Here is a 6,816-nt window from a genome sequence, read left to right as displayed (position 1 = left end):
TTATACAAAAAAATAATAATAATGAGTACAAAATGTCATCTATAGACTTAGAGAGCATCTGCCTCCTTTGTATCAAAACTGAAGGCTATAGCCACTAAGTCTATCCAATCAAAGTTGGTACATGCCTAAGATCTACAAATCTCAAGGTTTGGAAATTAAAATTTAAAGCCCGTAAAGAGTGAGAAAGAAATACTAAAACTTTAATCACATCTAACCAAAAATAATATAATATTTAAAAATATAACATGTAAATAGTATATCTAGGATAAATAAAGGTGTAGTAATAAAAGAGGAGGAGAGGGGGAGGAGGAAGAGGAAGAAGAAGTGAGGAGGAGAAGAGGAAGAGAGGGAGAGTGAAGGTAGTAAGGGAGGTGGAGAAGAGGAGGAAGATGAGGAGATGAGGAAGAGTGGAGGCGGGGGAGATATGAGGAAGAGTGAAGAGAGGGAGAAATGAGGAAAGGACGAGAGGAGGAAGAGATGATGGGAGGAAGAGAGGTGGAGGAGAGGAGGAAGAGAGGAGACGAGGGGGAAAAGAGGAAAGGTAGAATAATGGAGGCGTGGAGGAAGAGTGGAGGAGGGGCAGAAGAGAGATGGAGGAGAGAAAGAGTGGAGAAAGAGGAAAGGAAGAGAGGAGAAAGAGTGGAGGAGAGGAAGAAGAGTGGAAAAGAGAAGGAAAAGAGAGGAAGAATGGAGGTGTGGAGGAAGGGCGAAAGAGAGGATGGAGGAGAGGAAGAGTGGAGAAAGAGGAAAGGAAGATAGGAGAAGAGGGGGGAAAGGGAGAGAGGAGGAAGAGTGGGAGGAAGAGTGGAGAAGAGGAGGAAGATATGAGAAGAGGATGAAGAGTGAAAGAGATGAGGAAGAGAGGAGGAGGATAGTGGAGGGAGGAAGAGAGGTGGAGGAGAGGAGGAAAACTGGAGGAGTGGAAGACTGGAGAAGAGGAGGAGGAAGAGAAGAGGAGGAAAGGAAGATTGGATGAAAGGAGGTGGAGGAGAGAAAAAACTTATAATAAAAAAAAATATAGAACTGCCTTGATGTTACTTTTAGTAGTAATTGACTGTTAAAAAAATATTTCTCATAATATGCATTAAATAATGCCTCAAAGATTACAAAATAGATCAATAAGAAAAGATTAATACGTTTACCTCGCTCTAAAAAATACATAAATATAGTAAGTATCTTCTGTCATCAATCTTTACAAGTTCGTTGCTACAATGCTAAAAGCACATCAACCGACATAGAAAACCTGCATTATTAGACAATCCTAGAGAACTACAAATTTTGCAAATAAAGAAAAAATATGATTAATCTACCAAGAAATATAACAAACATAAAGTTAATGAAGGAAAACGTTTGAAGTTCCACATTATGAAGGAAAAAAGGGTTTAACAACAATGATGAAAGGATTAGAACACTAGTAATCACCAGTTACCCGATAAATTATCTCTAACATGTTTCACATATGAATTTATCTCTAGAAAATGGAATTAGTTTTTAACTGTATTGCTTCTTTGCATGACTACCTAACGTAAACAAAGTTCACTGAGCTTAACGAGACACTTCAAAAAATAAAAGTAGGAAATCATCTTTCAAAAATTAAGAGTCTCGTAGGTTTCAACCAGAGGAGGCAAACGGCAAATACACTTGCAATTGACACACTTGTGCATGCAGAATATTTGGAGTTAAAAGACCATAAGCCCCCATCCTATTCCAACTTAAGAGGACAATTCCAAGGTGTCTTACGTGAAGCTAGTAGCCCTATATAAATTCTCAAGCATACAGAATTATCCTACCAGATGAGGTCATGCACAATTACTAACACTAGGTGTTTATTTGAGCAGTTGGTTTGATATGATGTACACTAATAGAAAAGTCGTTGCCTCTCGGATCAGGTTCTTCTATTAAAACCACAAAGAATTGAAAGCAAAAATGAAAATCAATTTACCCTTACGAAGCCTGCCAATATTAAAAAATTAAAGCAATGACAAAGGAAAATCACACGTCCTTATTATTACGTTAATATACCAACTCAAAAGTCATTAGAGACAACAAACCTGAAGAAAGAGATCTGTTATGGTATTGTAATCAACTCGACAACCTCCCTCCATTTGAGACATCATTACCGCAAAGTTAACAGCTCCCTACATTCCAAAAGTAAGTATTAGCTTCATGGTTCCAGAAAGAAAAGGTCCGTGATGGGTAAATATTAAGTTGATTAAACATGGTTCAAAGATTTTGTTTTTAAAAGCAAAATATGGTTTCAAGATTTTCTCCTTATCCAAAAAATAATACTTTTACACTACAACACAATTATTCAGAAAAAGGTAAATGGAAAACATATGAAAGGAAAAGTTTTGGCTCCAAGAGGATTTCTTATTTGCTCAAGTTTCAACTCGTTCGTTTTCACAAATGAGATGAGTTGAGATTAAAGCTTAACGTTGAATAAAATATTGTTAGAATATATTTTTTTAATATTATTTTTATTTTGGACTTTGAAAAAATTGAATTGTTTATTTTATTTTGTGTGTGAATTTGAGAAAGTTGTAATGATTAGATGAGATTAGATGAAATGAGGTGGAAAGAGTTGTAAACTAGTAAGTACTAAAACAACAAAACAAACAAACACAGAGATATAGTCCAATACCTGAGGATCTGAACGAAGGAATAGTTAATCTGGACTGTACCCATCCTAAAGGAATAAACAAACAATGAAATGATCAGACCATGAATTAAGTATACAAAAATAAATGATAAATAATATAATAATAACAGTAATGCAATCAATCACAATAGCAATAATGATTAAAAGAAAAAGATATCTTCACCTGTTTTGAATATATCAAAATTTTATCAAAACCCGTCTGTTCAGCAAAAGGAGCAATGACATTTGGAGTTGCTTTGGCTTTAATGTATATTTTCTATGCGAGATCATTATCCAGTCTTCAATGGAACAGAATAGTATGAACACAACAAAAATAAATAAATTAATTCAAATACGGCAGCATTGGGATAAAGTAAATGAGTAAATAAATTCGTTTCAGAAGTGTTTTTCATATATTTGAATCTCAAATTGCACATCAAACCATCACGAGATCCCGGAGTTCCTCCCTGCATTCCAGCTTATCCTCTGCCAACCAATTCTCCAAAAGATTGTTTTTGTTTTGGTTCACAACAAGGGGTGATAATTCCAACGACTCAAAAGAATTGAGCTTTCCTTTTGTCATAAGTGTCCCGAAATACTGCAACAGAGGTGGCGTCTGCCCAGCCTGGACAGGAACACTCAAAAACAGAGCAAGATACCAACTTTATATGCCAAGGCTCTTACAAGAAATGTTCCATTCAGGAAGGAAACATGAACAAAAAACTCTTGGCAGATACCAAGATTTCACCCGAGCTCAATTCAAATAGTATCTTTCATGTAACTACGGCTGATTAGGGGAATTTGTTTTTACCTGCTCGTTCACATATTTGCAAACAAGTAACATGCAAAATAGATGTTTGCTCCTACAGTATGTCTTATTCAGTAACTACCAAAAATTGCATGACTAAGCGCCCTCAAGAAACAGGACCAATCCTACGTTATTTTAACAGGAACAATCTTATGTAGCAACATTCAGTTCCAGCAAAAGAAAGATCCAGATACACAATGAATGTCAAACTGGACAACAGAGATAGTAAGGAGAGAGAAGGACAATACAACCAGTGCTTACAGAGATCCTGAATGGCCAGAAATCAAATGGAGACAACTTGACATGGATGAAGAACGTTGAAGCAATGAAATATTAGTAGCCAACGAAATGTGTTTGATTGGAAAAAAATTTTGAAAGGTAAGATGTGTTTGATTGGAGAATCAACATGTAAAACCTGGAATTTGGCAACTGTGTCCGGTGTTCGGAGGAGTCCTTGGGGGGACTCGGCGGCAAGTTCTGCAGCTTCTTTGTACTTTGTTTGGGAAAATAGTTCTTGGAAACGTTGGACAACCTGAAACCCAAAACCGAGCATCCCCGGATTTTCACAATATTATATAAGAAGGCACAGAGCAATAAATAATTCAAACTCTAAGCATATATTCACATACAAGCAGTTAAAGAGTAAAAACATGTAATTAAAAAACATATTACCATTCAATATATGCAACACAAACATCATTTATTCTATCATTGTGAGACCCGAGGTTCTAAAACACAATGGCAATAATACACGTCCATATTCCCACATCCACGGTGAATATGAGACGGGGGATACACTATATTCCCAATAACAGGGGTTAGCTAACCTCAGGAACCACAGCCCAAAACATCATCTTTTTTATTCTTGGGATGTAATCATATCACACATGTTAATCGTAACAAAAAGAGGGTCAACAGTAAACATCATTAATAAATTACATCAATCTCTGCTCTTATTAAAGGCTAGGCAGCGCCGGTGCTTAGGAAATCTACAAAAGTACTTAAAGTTGTTCAATACTTTGCAGTGAAGGAGACTTTTTAGGAGAAACATGTATACAGAGAGTGCCTTGATCATTAAAAAAACCAATCTTTCAAGCATTATCAAGTCAAAAACTGGAACATGGTTGCATAACTGTGTTAAGTAACTACTGATTGATTGTAATTTTTATCTGCTGAAAATTTTCAAACTAGCAGAATGGGTACTATGAGGTGGAAAAAGAATCAGCTTACAACCTGCTCGGCTCCAGGTAGATTCCCTCTTTTGGCAAGATTGACAGCAAGCTCCAAATTGTTCAATGGTAAATGTAAATCAACCCCATTTGTAAACAAAAAAATTATTCTTCCATAATAAAACCAACAAAAATGCACGCTTGTGAGTATACCTGGCCACGACAAATGGTACAATTGTATGATCATTTACAGTAGCCAATAACACCTGTCCATGCCTATTGATTGCATAAAAAACCTCCCACTGGTGAAGCTGCTGCCAAAAATATTGGATCTGGACAGCTTCTATTTCTATAAATTGCAGTAGCGGTCTCCAAGTCATAAACAAATAATAGCCGAAGCTTGGTGATCACGTAGATCAAACTGGATTTGTGGGATATCTGTGAATTAAAAAATTCATGACTATCAATTTTGCAGCAGATTACTGAAACAAGTACCAAAAACTAGCAACTTTGATACCTGCATTGCAACTGGAAAGTCTTCGGCAAAATCTGGGGGAACAAAAGATCTGCTTGTTTCTTTGTAAAAGAAGGCTTCCCTACCATAAAAAATGCAAATTCATGTAGTTATTAAGGATGCAAGGAAAAGAAAAAAAAATGGTTGGCAGGATGAAAGAAAGTTGCAGAAGTAGAAAATGTGAATACATATTAATGATAACCATAACTTCTGTAAACTAATACTTTACCTCCAGGGTTCCATTCTATTAATTAATGCAGTCTACCTCCAGGAATCCCACTTGATACCAGAAATGTTTATGACTCTCAAGCTCTTACTTGCTATAGCAATAAATTCAAATACGCATCTTGACAAGCCTAAAACATAGCAAAAATTTAGACTACTTACTCCAAGTCCAACTTATACAAAACTTCTAAACAATAGCTTTGAAAGTACAACCATGTGAAACCAGCATTCATTTATATTTTCTATAATTTTTCTCAACTCCACTAAGATTTCAGTAATTCGCAACACATAGCCGCACCTGCCCTGACCTTTTTTATTTTTTATTTTTTTCTAAGTTGTCTGGGCAATTTTTTCTTTCTTTTTTTTTTACAATTGATCTTCTAGTGTAGGGCCTAGGCGATGTGTGGAGACCCAGTCCATCAGATTTTATTCAATTTATGATGAGTTTTACAACCAAGATACCTATTTCCAGCTTGCATGACAGAAAACCAAATCCATAACTGACTTTACATACATACATATATAAAGAACAAAAATTTATCTGGAACAGAGAAATCTATAGTTATGTATATGGAATTTGGAATTTGGAATGTGGTAGGTAAAACCTATTCCAACCCATGTATACATTTGGTTATATCAATGTTCCTTTCTAAACATAGCTCTTCACCACACCATGGAAACAGCACACGAAGAACATATCACAAGTCATTTTAAGGAAACCAGAACATTGAATAGACAGAGAAAATGAAGGCAGTACTAGACAATTCTACCTTTATCACTAAAAACAAAAGGAAGAGCAAACAACCAAAAGGTAATTAGAAAGAAATAGCAAGTTCACCTGGCTGGCACCATAGACCAAGATAGCTTATAAGGTGTTATCAGTGTAAGTGAAACAAGTCAACATGATATTTCGGAAGCAGCAACGTGATTGCAAGTTGCCTTATTTGTCAAAGATCCTCTGCATTGATCCTCTGCACTGAAGTTGCCTTATTTGCCAAGATCTTCTGCATTGATTTTCTGCACTAATTCTCTCCACTGATTCGGTGCCATTCTGTCTTGCCCATAGCTGTCCTTTCCTTATGTGGTGCCTTATGTCCTTTCCTTTTTCAATTGTATTATTTTCCTTCCGGTCAATATTCATTCCTTGTATAGAGTATAGTGTAATCAAATGTATACCTGTATATAAATGGAATATAGCTTACGAGGTTTGGTAAGTTGAACCAATACCTTTTTACAAAATCTTTCTTGGTATCAGAGCTCTCATAGCTCACGCCTCCAACGTTTCCAATTTTCTTCCTTCATCAATGGCTTCCGCTAACTCTGTTGCTCCTTTGGCTTTCTCTCACCCAAACTTCTCTCAGTTAGTTTCGGTTAAGATGGACGGAACAAATTATCTCAATTGGGTCTCCCAGTTGCTCCCTGTTTTGCGCAGCAATGACTTGCTTGGATTTGTGGATGGTTC

The 6,816-nt window shown here is 36.2% G+C and overlaps 1 long non-coding RNA gene across 1 annotated transcript; it reads right to left on the bottom strand.

Annotated features, from left to right (window-relative positions):
• Window positions 1-3,100: 3,100 nt before the first annotated feature.
• LOC108981198 lies at window positions 3,101-5,202 on the bottom strand. The gene is made up of 4 exons (XR_004801041.1): window positions 5,133-5,202; window positions 4,829-5,053; window positions 4,680-4,727; window positions 3,101-3,978 (listed from the first exon to the last, which is right to left on the bottom strand). It is a non-coding gene; the product is annotated as an uncharacterized LOC108981198 (long non-coding RNA).
• Between the last annotated feature and the right edge of the window lie 1,614 nt (window positions 5,203-6,816).

The sequence above is a fragment of the Juglans regia genome, chromosome 3 (genome assembly GCF_001411555.2).
Source record: "Juglans regia cultivar Chandler chromosome 3, Walnut 2.0, whole genome shotgun sequence".
Lineage (NCBI taxonomy): Eukaryota > Viridiplantae > Streptophyta > Magnoliopsida > Fagales > Juglandaceae > Juglans > Juglans regia.
The sequence above is the reverse complement of the archived record's forward strand: the minus strand, read 5'-3'. Positions and strand labels throughout refer to the sequence as shown.